The 11,515-nt window shown below is 34.7% G+C and overlaps 1 protein-coding gene and 1 long non-coding RNA gene across 10 annotated transcripts in view; one reads left to right on the forward strand and one right to left on the reverse strand.

Annotated features, from left to right (window-relative positions):
• Positions 1–11,515, forward strand: part of LOC136850694 (sericin-2-like) — a 385,966-nt gene that overhangs the window by 322,923 nt on the left and 51,528 nt on the right. For all 9 annotated transcript variants that reach the window (XM_067124513.1, XM_067124507.1, XM_067124515.1 and 6 more), the window contains one exon: positions 2,131–2,216. The gene's annotated coding sequence lies outside the window, so the exon portion shown is untranslated. The remainder of the gene's footprint in view (positions 1–2,130; positions 2,217–11,515) is intronic.
• Positions 1–11,515, reverse strand: part of LOC136850697 (uncharacterized) — a 553,838-nt gene that overhangs the window by 96,618 nt on the left and 445,705 nt on the right. The gene's annotated exons all lie outside the window — the stretch shown is intronic.

Consider the following 11,515-nt stretch of genomic DNA (forward strand, 5'->3'; position numbering starts at 1 on the left):
TTCAACAGATTATGAGAAGCACAAAAAGGTCCCCCAACTTTTCCTTCACTCTTTGTATTTTTCTGTGCAAAAACTTATTTGGAATTCGATTATTATCCAGTCGTTTCTGATGGTCTAACTAACGGATTCACTTCCTACTTGTTGGATTTGCTTTATTCAGTACACCAGTGTATCTCAAAGGATGTTTCTCAAGCAATGGCATTCCAATCCACCAAGTTCCTTGATCTGGCCATCCCTCACTGCCATAAAACAAGCAACAATAACATTGCAAATACTGACTTTTGTTTTCGCTGTGATTATTCCACTGAACTAAATTCTTCCCTAAAATTGGAAAAAAGTTTTTGGTAATATACCAAATCTGAAGACAGGTCATTCCAATTAGACTTTAATTCGACTGAAAGTGGTATTAGACAAAATATAAGAAATTAACGCAAACAAACAAAATCTATCACATAAATATAATAATGTATCTAAAATTTTCATACAATGCAATAAATCTTACATTTAAAAATTAGGTGGAATTTAATCAGCTTTGTATGAAGTTTTACCAACATATCTATTTGCTCATCATCCAAACGATTCGAAATACTACCTCGTAAAATGTCAATTTCAAAAGTCAACTTTCATCCCATTTGTGCTCTGCAATTATTTATAAACCCACTTAAGACCGAGATATCACTTAATTTGGTAAAATCCAGAGTCATCAAAACAAAGGATCTCAAATCACAGCCCTTATTTATGTAAACTCTGCTTTAGGAATATCAGAAATCCCGCTTGGAAACATAACGAAAAAATAGACGAAAAAAAAAATAGACAAAGAAACCCTTGAAAATCGACTGCTAGTCATCAAGTGACACCTATCGATTTTAGGCACCCTAACCATCCATCAACGTCGCCGTTCTCTTAATGACCCCACTGGCCTTGGAGTACTTCCGTTATTTTAAAAGTTTCTCCTCTACCTTAACGTCTCTCGTAATTTCGCACAATATTATAATTTAGTTAACAGTTTTCTATCATACTGCACTTTGATTATTATTATCTCAGTTTTAAGGAGATTTTCTAATGCTTGCGTTAACAAAGATTGGTTTTTATTATCTAATTAAATATTTATTTTACAGTAGCTGGATATAATAATTTCTTGTTTTGTTTTCACGTTAAATGCAGATAACTGATAATTCACTAAGTTGAGTTTGATATTTCAATAGAAATAGTGTAAATAAGCGAAAACAGGGACATTTCTCTTTGGGCGTTCTTGTACTCACACGCAAGCACGCAAGCATACTCAACATAAACACACGCGCACACACACACACACACACACACACACACACACACACACACATATATATATATATATATATATATATATATATATATATATATATATATATATATATATTATATATATATATAATCATACAAATGCATACACACACGTATATGTATATATGTGTATATATATATATATATATATATATATATATATATATATATATATATATATATATATATATATATATATATATACATATACATATTTATTTATACGTATATATAAAACGACTAACATGAAACGAATACTTCTCAACTCCTTAATATCCGGGTACATTTCTCAATGAAAACCTTGAATGCAAATCCAGATTCAAGGTCTGCTTGCAAAACCCATTCAAACACGCTAAGAAACTGGAAAAGTTAAGAGTTTAATGCACGAGGGTCGCTGAATTTACACCGATCTAACGACTTTGACCACATATTTCACGCCTTTAATTTGTTTTCCTTTTCATACTGAATCTAAAAAAAGACTGAAGATTGAAGAAACTTTATGTCTGTGAAATATATTTTTTCCCTCTTGGCTGCACCGGTGGCAACTTAAAAATAGATTAAAAGAACAAGATAAATAAGGATCTTATTTTCTATTCACTCCATAAACCTTTCTAAGGATTTACCAAAAATAGAAAAATTCAAAGCCAGAATTATCTCAATACAAACAGCATTTCCTATTACGAAATTAAATATTTTATCGTTACGCAGACCTCTATATCATTATCATTAGTTACCGGTTAAGGTTACTGGCATTTCGATCTCTTCACATGTCTAATGAACCTTCTTCTTCTTCTTCTCTCTGCGCAGGTGAGAGCGGCCGAAACCGAGAAGCATTACGCGAAGTCAGGAGAGTGGAAGGTTTATCCTCTTCCGGATCCGAAGAGAACAATAAGGTAAGAATAACAGAAGGGTGGTGAAGCCTTCTTTTTTGAAGGCCTATTTGATTCCGTGTTGAATGTTATTTGTCCCTTATATTCCATCTCTTTGGGGCCTCTAAAATCTGAACTTAATATATTTCCCCAGCTGTTAAAAAGTTATCAGCGCTCTTACCTTCACTGACATATGCATCAGCGCGAGAAAGCTATATTTTTCATATAGAACTGTAAACCTAAACAGAACTACTTATGTACACACTGTAACCCAAACTGTAGCGAGATTAGTGTCTGAGCAAGTAGGGTAAGCTAAAAGAGTTTACAGGTAATAATTATTGTGAAAGGAAAGTTACGTACCGTATATATTTAATCATTACCTAGATTAAAGGTACAAACTTCAAACTCACTCCTATGCCTTGAGGGCGTATATGATATGAAAATAAAATATAATGATGAGGACAAATAATTCAAAAGATGTATGATACTTTAGTCGGCAAACAACTATAGACATCAATAGAATAAAAACTTGAAACTGGATGCCAAATGGAGATGAAAGAAACTAAGAAGCAAATGTATGAAATAATAAAACATAACATTTTAATTCATAAAAAAAAACACTGAAACACTATCAGGTAACCGGTTGCCACCTGAGACGAGTATTAAGGCTCCTTTCAAGTACGGACAGCAACGTCTTGATGAAGAATTTACGCGCCGTTATACGAAACAGAACCAGGGAAGACCGGGATTCGCTTATTCTCACAGAGTGAAATTAATTCCGTCCGCGTGACACAGCGTTTTCGGATATGGTGGCAAAATTATCCGCAGTCCCTTTTCCCGCAACATTGATTTTAATTAACAGTTCTGTCAGAAAGGTGGAGGCCACACATTTCAATCTAAGGGAATACACATGCAAACACAGACACATGACGATCGTCCACACGTGTTCTATTTTATTTTAAGCGAGATATGTGAATAATTTCTAAGCTTTGAATTCAATTACTTATTGCAACAACTGAAATGGATTTTTAATGTAACAAACTTTTCATGCTTATTGCACGCGCTAAATACAGTAATAGTTTGTGAGAGAGAGAGAGAGAGAGAGAGAGAGAGAGAGAGAGAGAGAGAGAGAGATGAAAAGTTTTCGCGGCTTCATGTAAACGTTTTCAGCACTTTCATACAACTTTATTACCTCTCTCATACTGAAAATTCGTTTTCTGTTCCATGTTAATGGGCTTTGTGGAGAAAAAATCAAACTGCTAAGTGCAACTCTCCTTTCATTAACAAAAAGGGCATAGTTTACAATTTATGCAAGTGTCAGTGTGTTTATGGAGTGCGGGTGTGGGTGTATGTATGTATGTATGTATGTATGTATGTATGTATGTATGTATGTATGTATGCATATATATATATATATATATATATATATATATATATATATATACATACATACATACATACATACATATAGATATATATGTATGTATAAGCAATCATTCATTGTTTTGTGGATAGTCCTTCCTATCTTTATTTGTGAGCTTTTTCAAATTTTCCGGTTTCAATAAGACAGATATCATGTAATCCTTGCCAAGTGAGCCACGTCAACCCACACAACCCTGAGCAGCTTGTCTGCCAAGCGCTCTGGTGATGTAAATGAATGTTAAAATTGAATGTTAATCCTGAAAGAAGGTGAACAAATTACATTAGTTTAAAACACGATTTCTCATTGACTTAGCAGCCAGCTCACCACTGGATAAACTCTCTTTATTTCTATATATTCCAGCGTACCTTTCTTTCTTTAAATCTTCTGCTCTAAACCTTTATGGACAGATTCAACAGACTATAAACGCAAGAGAGTCCCAAATGGAAATCAGCCAGTAGAGAAAGAGAGAAGCTAAACGAAAAGGTGATAAATAAAGTATTATGAGGGAAAACAAAATAAAGCAGGTGCACCTGAATTCAGGAGACGTCAGCAGAGGGCAGGGATGAATTTGCTCCTTGCCTAAACATTTGGAGATCAGAAGATTCCATAACTGCACTAAGTAAACTATTCCACGTTTTACTTGTGGCCAAGATGAAACTCCTTGCAAACCTTATAACGGAAAACAACACACTGTTTGCAGCAGTGTCCTGCCTAGTGCTGTGAGCAACAATAGCTAGGTCATGTAATTTTTGCCTACGTCGGTGACCTTTACCATCAATCAATTTCCATGTAGGCGCAGACGGCAATAGTCTTATTTTTTTTATTAGTAAAGGTAATAAAGACGGCCTGTAAGGAGGAGAAACTGATCACACCCTCGGCGATATTAAGAAATTCAAATACGTGACGAAAGTTATCGTAAAGGATTTAAAACATAATTTAATAGGTGATAGATAATACAAACGTTCCTGTCAACGTTTGGTATAGAAATAATGGACATAGTGTTATTGTATGTATGTTCGAATGTATGTATGTATGTATGTATACGCAAATAACTGGAAATAACAGGCAGAATTTTAGTGCCTACATGCTGAACTTTTGCCAGTTAATTTCTTATATTAAAATAACGGGTTTTAGTTTTCTGTAAAAGAAAACTATTGAGTCGGCTTTGTCTGTCCGTCATCACTTTTTCTGTCCGCCCTCAGATCTTAAAAACTACTGAGGCTAGAGGGCTGCAAATTGGTATGTTGATCATCCACCATCCAATCATTAAACATACCAAATTGCAGCCATCTAGCCCAAATAATTTTCATTTTATTTAGCCATGATCGTGCATCTGGCAACGATATAGGACAGGCCACCACCGGGCCGTGGCTAAAGACTCATACAGCATTATACAGAGACCACCGCAAAACATCTATTTTCGGTGGCCTTGATTATACGCTGTACGGAAAACTCGATTGCGCTGAAGAAACTTCGGCGTATTTTTGCTTTTATTTGTATGACTTTTAAGCATTACATAAATGTTAGTAAGTTCATAATTTGAGTTCCTGAAGTGTCAGGATAAAAGACTGGATACTGAAGATTACGATGAAGCTGCATAAGGAACTGAAATACCGAAGTGGATCATTAAAAAAAAAAAAAAAAAAAGTACTACAAACGAAAATTTACTCTGAGTACCCGAGCAAAATTCCATGGTGCAAAAGTATATAAACTTGAAGCGACTTCAAGTTAGAGCTAGAGATGATGAAAATAAATACTTGAGTTAAAAAGACATACAAAGAGACACTTAAAAGTACTGACACTTGCCCGTGAACAATGTAAATTTCTACATTGAACAGTAAATAAAGAAAATTAATAAGTAAATAAATAAATTAGTAAAAATGTATATAATCTGAAGAGACTCAAAGGTACAGTTAGATATGACGAAAATAAATTACTGCGTTAAAATAGACATACAAGATGATTCTTACATGCACTGACACTTGCCCGTGAACAATGCAGATTCTACGTTGAAACGAAAATAAAAATAAATAAAGAAATAAGTAAAAAAAATACTATATAACTTGAAGAGACTCAAAGGCATATAAGACGATACCTAAATTCACTAACACTTGGACGTTAACAATGCAAATTCTCGCCGATAGGTCAATAAAGAAAATAAATGTATAAAGTAATACACTGAAATGCATGATATTACAATGTAAATTATACTCTGAAGGGCAAATAAAAAAACATTATAAAATAATGTGAAGTTCTGTGGTGAAATGCATGGACCATAATGACATGGAAAACTGATCCTCATAAGATTACACGTACAAAATACTGCCTTATCAGAAAGACCAGAACGGGGGAGGAGGAATGGCTGCTATTATGTTATCCATTTCAGGACAAGACTCTCGCCGCCATGTAATGACGCTTTCGTATAATGGCGGAAGTTTGTAGAGAACGAGTTTCGTCCACAGTTTCGCAAGAAGTGTGCATGGAGATGGGTCGTTTTCCTTCTCTCTCTCTCTCTCTCTCTCTCTCTCTCTCTCTATTCAAAAAATTCCAATTATCCAGCACGATGAAAAATCTTCTTCATTCAAAGTCATTAATTAAAATTTCATTCCCCGCCTTCCGCCATTCCCCATACCTACCGGAGCCTCCAAGCCCTGTACTCCTAACTTCTCTTCTTCCTCCCACCCCCTCCCCTCCTCCTTACCAACCTTCCCCCTCCTCCTCCTCCTCCCTCTCACTGAAAATTGATAATACTCTCATCACATTCTCGTCTCTCTTCGTCACCCTTTATCACTTAAAAGTTTACGTCATCTGCGCTCATCCTGACTGCTTTGGGTACTTCATACATTTTTTTTCTTTTTATACATTTTTTTTATTTCCCTTTTATACATCTTTTTTATTTTCTGTCTCTGTGGAAATAAACTTTCTGAAATCATATTTTTTTTATTCGATTATCAATTATTAATTCATACACCAATGAATAGTACCAAATTGGGTGTTAACTCTCGAACACCTATTAATCCTCAAACAGATACACAGAAGCATAATTACTTTTCCTATATTCTATTCCCAACAGATGAAAAGCTTAAAATGAAGCTGTGTATCTCAAGAAACAGCAACGTATATATATACACGCATACATACGCAAAACCCATGCACGTATATATTGTTGACATCTGTCACAAAATGACAAGTGATTTGGAGGAATAAAATGTCCCATTCTCTAATGAAGTGACTAAAAATTGGTAGCCTATATATGAATTAAGGGAAAATTAAAACCAAGAAATTACTGATAATTGCAAAGACTGGTGGTAAATGCAAGGAAGGCCATTAAAAAAAAAAGGACATCCAGGATTATGGATATCCCCTTAGTAAATAGGAGAAGGAAGGGCCCAGGCGGCTTTTGCGTGTACATGGGATATGAGTGTGTGTGTGTGTGTGTGTGTGTGTGTGTGTGTGTGTGTGTGTGTGTGTGTGTGCGCGCACGCTGATATCATTTACTGGCTGAAAAGTTGATAATAATTTCCCAACCATTATCTTAGAAGCATCTCACATCCTGCTTGTTAGTCGCTGTGACTAAAAATTATATAAAGCTTCACACTCTTTGTGCATTAAAATCTGTACACTGATATGTACATAAAAGCTCAATTATGTACAATACGTAATGCAGAGGCATAGGAGAAAGTAGAGATGTATGAGAAATGAAGGATACGAATGTTAGGAAAAGCACATTTATGTTCTTGAATTCTTGTATTAGATGAAGGTCTACTTTAGCTGAAAACCTTCAAAAGTTTGAGAATGAAAGAAACACGTTATCAACAAATGGATAATACATTTCATAAGAAAAAAAAGAGAGATGACAAGTGGTTATGAATAAGAAGAAAGGAAAAGTACTCAGAGCTATATGGTGATGATGATGATGATGAAGAGGACAGGCTTAACAAGAAGAAAAACGAGAAGAGAGACATTTTGCAATGTGAAGGAAACAAAATGCTTTAAAAGGAAAGGAAGTAAAAAAAAATAAACGCACGAAAGAAATAACCTTAAGCAGAGTATGGAAGAAGTAGGAGAAAGCAAAGAGTAGTAAAGGGAGGCTGGAGAAAGAGAGGATGAGCATGACACCCTACTTTAAAAGAAAGATATCTCGATGTACTTCCACGTCAGAAGGGAGAGGAGGAGGAGGAGGAGGAGGAGGAGGGGAGGAGGATGGAGGGGGTAGGAGGGATGTAATACAATCATGCTTTGTTAGGGCAAGAGAAAAAAGATTTTTCCACAGGAGAAGATGAAACATCGTCCAAAGAAGGGAAACATCTTTTTACTCTAGGAAATTTCCGGCTAGTGCGAGAGGTGAACCTGACGTCTTCTGTGCAGAAACATAGATTTTGATGGGTGAGAAAAATCTTGATATAAAAAACGCTAAAAAATACATTAAACCATTTGGTGTAAGTAAAATTTTGAGAAAATAGGAAGCCTGGAAAACGAGGCGAATTACAGTAACGGTGTGACAATTAAACTTACAGAAGCACCAGCAATGAGAAACCTGTATCGTGACTGAAGGGTTAATGACCATCACAATATACAGAAATGATACCCAATGTTCCCATAATGGAGATCAAAGCACTACATATTTGCAAACGAAATTTGCCACAAAATAAGAAGACCTATAAGCGCTTTATTTCACTCAACACTTATACCATACACAGACGGATGCAGGGGATATTCAAGAAGTGAGTGAAGAATAAAGGATAGAAATAAAAACAGCAGGATGACGGTAAACAAGAAATTTAGGGGGAATAAGAAGTAAATGAAGGGAAAAGCTCGTATAAGAGATACTCTCTGAAGTGAATGCAGTATTAGTTCGATGGAGTGAATATTCTGAAGGACTGTTCAATGGAAGAAAAAGAGACGCAAAGCAAAATCATGCAAGAGGAAGAGGTTAGTATAAGTCTGAAATTGTTTGTGGAAGTGTCTTTTGAGGAAGGCAATAGGTAAGTTGAAGAATGGGAAGCCACCACGAGTTGAAGGGACTACATATGAAACATTGCAATGCGGAGGTAATAGTACGACTGTGATGCTGACCAAGGTTAATAAGGTATGTTTGAATGAGGGATAAGTGATATAGGCCACAGTGTTGCTTAGTATACTGTGGAATATAAAGGACATGGTTTTGATTGAGAAAGTAAGTTAGATGGCAAAAACTCTGACAGGGAAAGAGCATTCTGGGTTTAAAAAAGGAGTTTTGAAAAAACTATGCACCATAGTTAGAAATATAAGATGATTATGACAGAACGTCAATGTGGAGGTTGTTGATGCATGGTTAAATTAAAAGTTTTATAATGGAATCGACGGAGATGGTCACAGGACGCTCTGGTGTAAGAAGGACTTTAACAAATGGGTTTTATGACTCCAGGGCTGTTTAATATCTTAATGGATGTGGTGATGCGGGAGTCACAGAAACGAGATTAATCATAGACGTATAAATATTGCGGTATTTAAAAATAAATAATAACATAGGGACTGAATGGTTCCAGCTTGCAGACAATACAGTTCTGGCTGCAGGGAAAGCGAAGGAAAGGTTAAGGAAAGTTAAGAGTCAGTGTGAGAATGAATCGGATTTCCCATGTGAGTGAACGGGAGGGCTAATGATGAGAAAGTTTACTGCACAAGGAATTCATCCATAAACTCACCAGTTAAAATATGAGTGTGACAGAGACCAAATTGTTCGACTTTCCCGGGAGCCACTCCCTTTTAGAAAAAATGACTTAATCTTGTAACATATATATATACATACATATATATATATATATATATGTATATATATATATATATACACACACACACACACACACACACACACACACACACACACACACATATATATATATATATATATATATATATATATATATATATATATATATATATATATATATATATATATATATATTGCGTATTGTGCGCTTGTGACTGGGTAGAAAGTTTATGTTCCTATCTGAGTGAAAATTACACAGATCACATGGCCTTATAATAATCATTTTTCATGTCGGTTCTCTCTCTCTCTCTCTCTCTCTCTCTCTCTCTCTCTCTCTCTCTCTCTCTCTCTCTCTCTCTCTCTTTATTACAGGCTTTTATGATGATTGGGTTTTTACACAGGCTTTGTTTGTATTCATAACAGACCAGTTGCATTTTAAATGCGTGAATAAACTTAGTTTGTTGAAAATCAGTCAAACCAAACGCCACTGAAGAGGCAACATTTTTTTATAACAATAGCCATATTAATATACCCTTGACATATAGATATCAACGCAGGCAATAAGTCATATAAAAAATATAAGCTCAATTTAGCACAGAGCGCGCTCTACGTCTTTCATTCTGTTTACAAAGCGCAGTAAAACTAATGTCATATACACGGCTGCATATTTGTAAACAACACAATGCTGATTAAATTTAGCCTTTTCAGAATGCAAATTAAGTTTCTTTCGGCATGTGAACTGTGAGTCACGTTTAAATCTCGGTAACGTCCTTTGTCAAAATATTAGCTTTTAAAAAAACGCGTTCCCTATTTGACTTCAATGCATGCTCTGTGTTTAAGAGGCATTAAACCACTTGCCCAGATATACATACATACATACACACACATATATATACACTTACACATTATATATATATATATATATATATATATATATATATATATATATATATATATATATATATATATATATATATATATGTATGTATGTATGTATGTATATATATATATATATATATATATATATATATATATATATATATATATATATATATATATATATATATATGTTCTTCTTTAAGTCAGGTGTTCTGCCAATTAAACGGCGGATTATCTTCGAGATTAAAATACTGCGTTAAATTTCAAGTTAACTTTTTTTTTAGAATTAAATTAATCCTTTTTCGGTAAAAATAAAGATACTTTAGAAATTACTATCTAGAAGACGTTAGTTTCCAAGGGGAATTCCAGATGGCAGCACTTAGTGATGTTTTTACGGTCACGAAAGAATTTGTTGATGCAACCAATGCACTTACAATATCAAGAAATTAAATACCAATATAACAAATCCTTTAGACCAATGACATCTATAATCAAGATGAAGAAATACAAGGAGGAAAATTTTATGGTCAACATAATTTAAACAAATAACAAATGCGCCGAATTTTTCTGTACAGCGTATAATGCTGTATGAAACTCTAAGCCACGGCCCATGAAACTCTTCGCCGTTGCCCATGAAACTTTTAGCCTTGGCCTGGTGGTGGCCTGTGTTGTTGGCACCTTTAGCAGTGCCAGACGCACGTTGGCTAACTTTAACCTTAAATCAAATAAAAACTAATGAGGTTAGAAGTCTGCAATTTGCTATGTTTGTTTGATGATTGGAAGGTGGATGATCAACATACCAAGCTGAAGCCCTCTACCTCAGTAGTTTTTAAGGTCTAAGGGCGGACAGAAAAAGTGCGGACGGACAGACAAATAGCCATTTCAACAGTCTTCTTTTACAGAAAACTAAAAAAAATGGATATCCATTTGATAAAAGAAAAGATAAAGTCTTCACAAGATATGATACATTAGTATAGGAAAAGACTAGTACATAAACAAAACTGAATTCGATAACCAATCTTTTATAGAGAAGTTACGCGCGCTGCGCTCTTGATCTATAAAAGAAAAAATGACCTTTAAATGCGCTGTATCAACTGACAAAAACACAGAATTCTTTCTCGATCTGACATTCTGCAATCTTGTTCAACGACCTCTAACATGATTACAAGTCTGATAAAATGAGCTTTCCACGATTTTCTTGGCACAATCAAACACGATGTGAATTTTGCCTGATAACAAGAATCAGATTTGGTTGGCGAAGTTAATATTATA

The sequence above is a fragment of the Macrobrachium rosenbergii genome, chromosome 22 (genome assembly GCF_040412425.1).
Source record: "Macrobrachium rosenbergii isolate ZJJX-2024 chromosome 22, ASM4041242v1, whole genome shotgun sequence".
NCBI lineage: Eukaryota > Metazoa > Arthropoda > Malacostraca > Decapoda > Palaemonidae > Macrobrachium > Macrobrachium rosenbergii.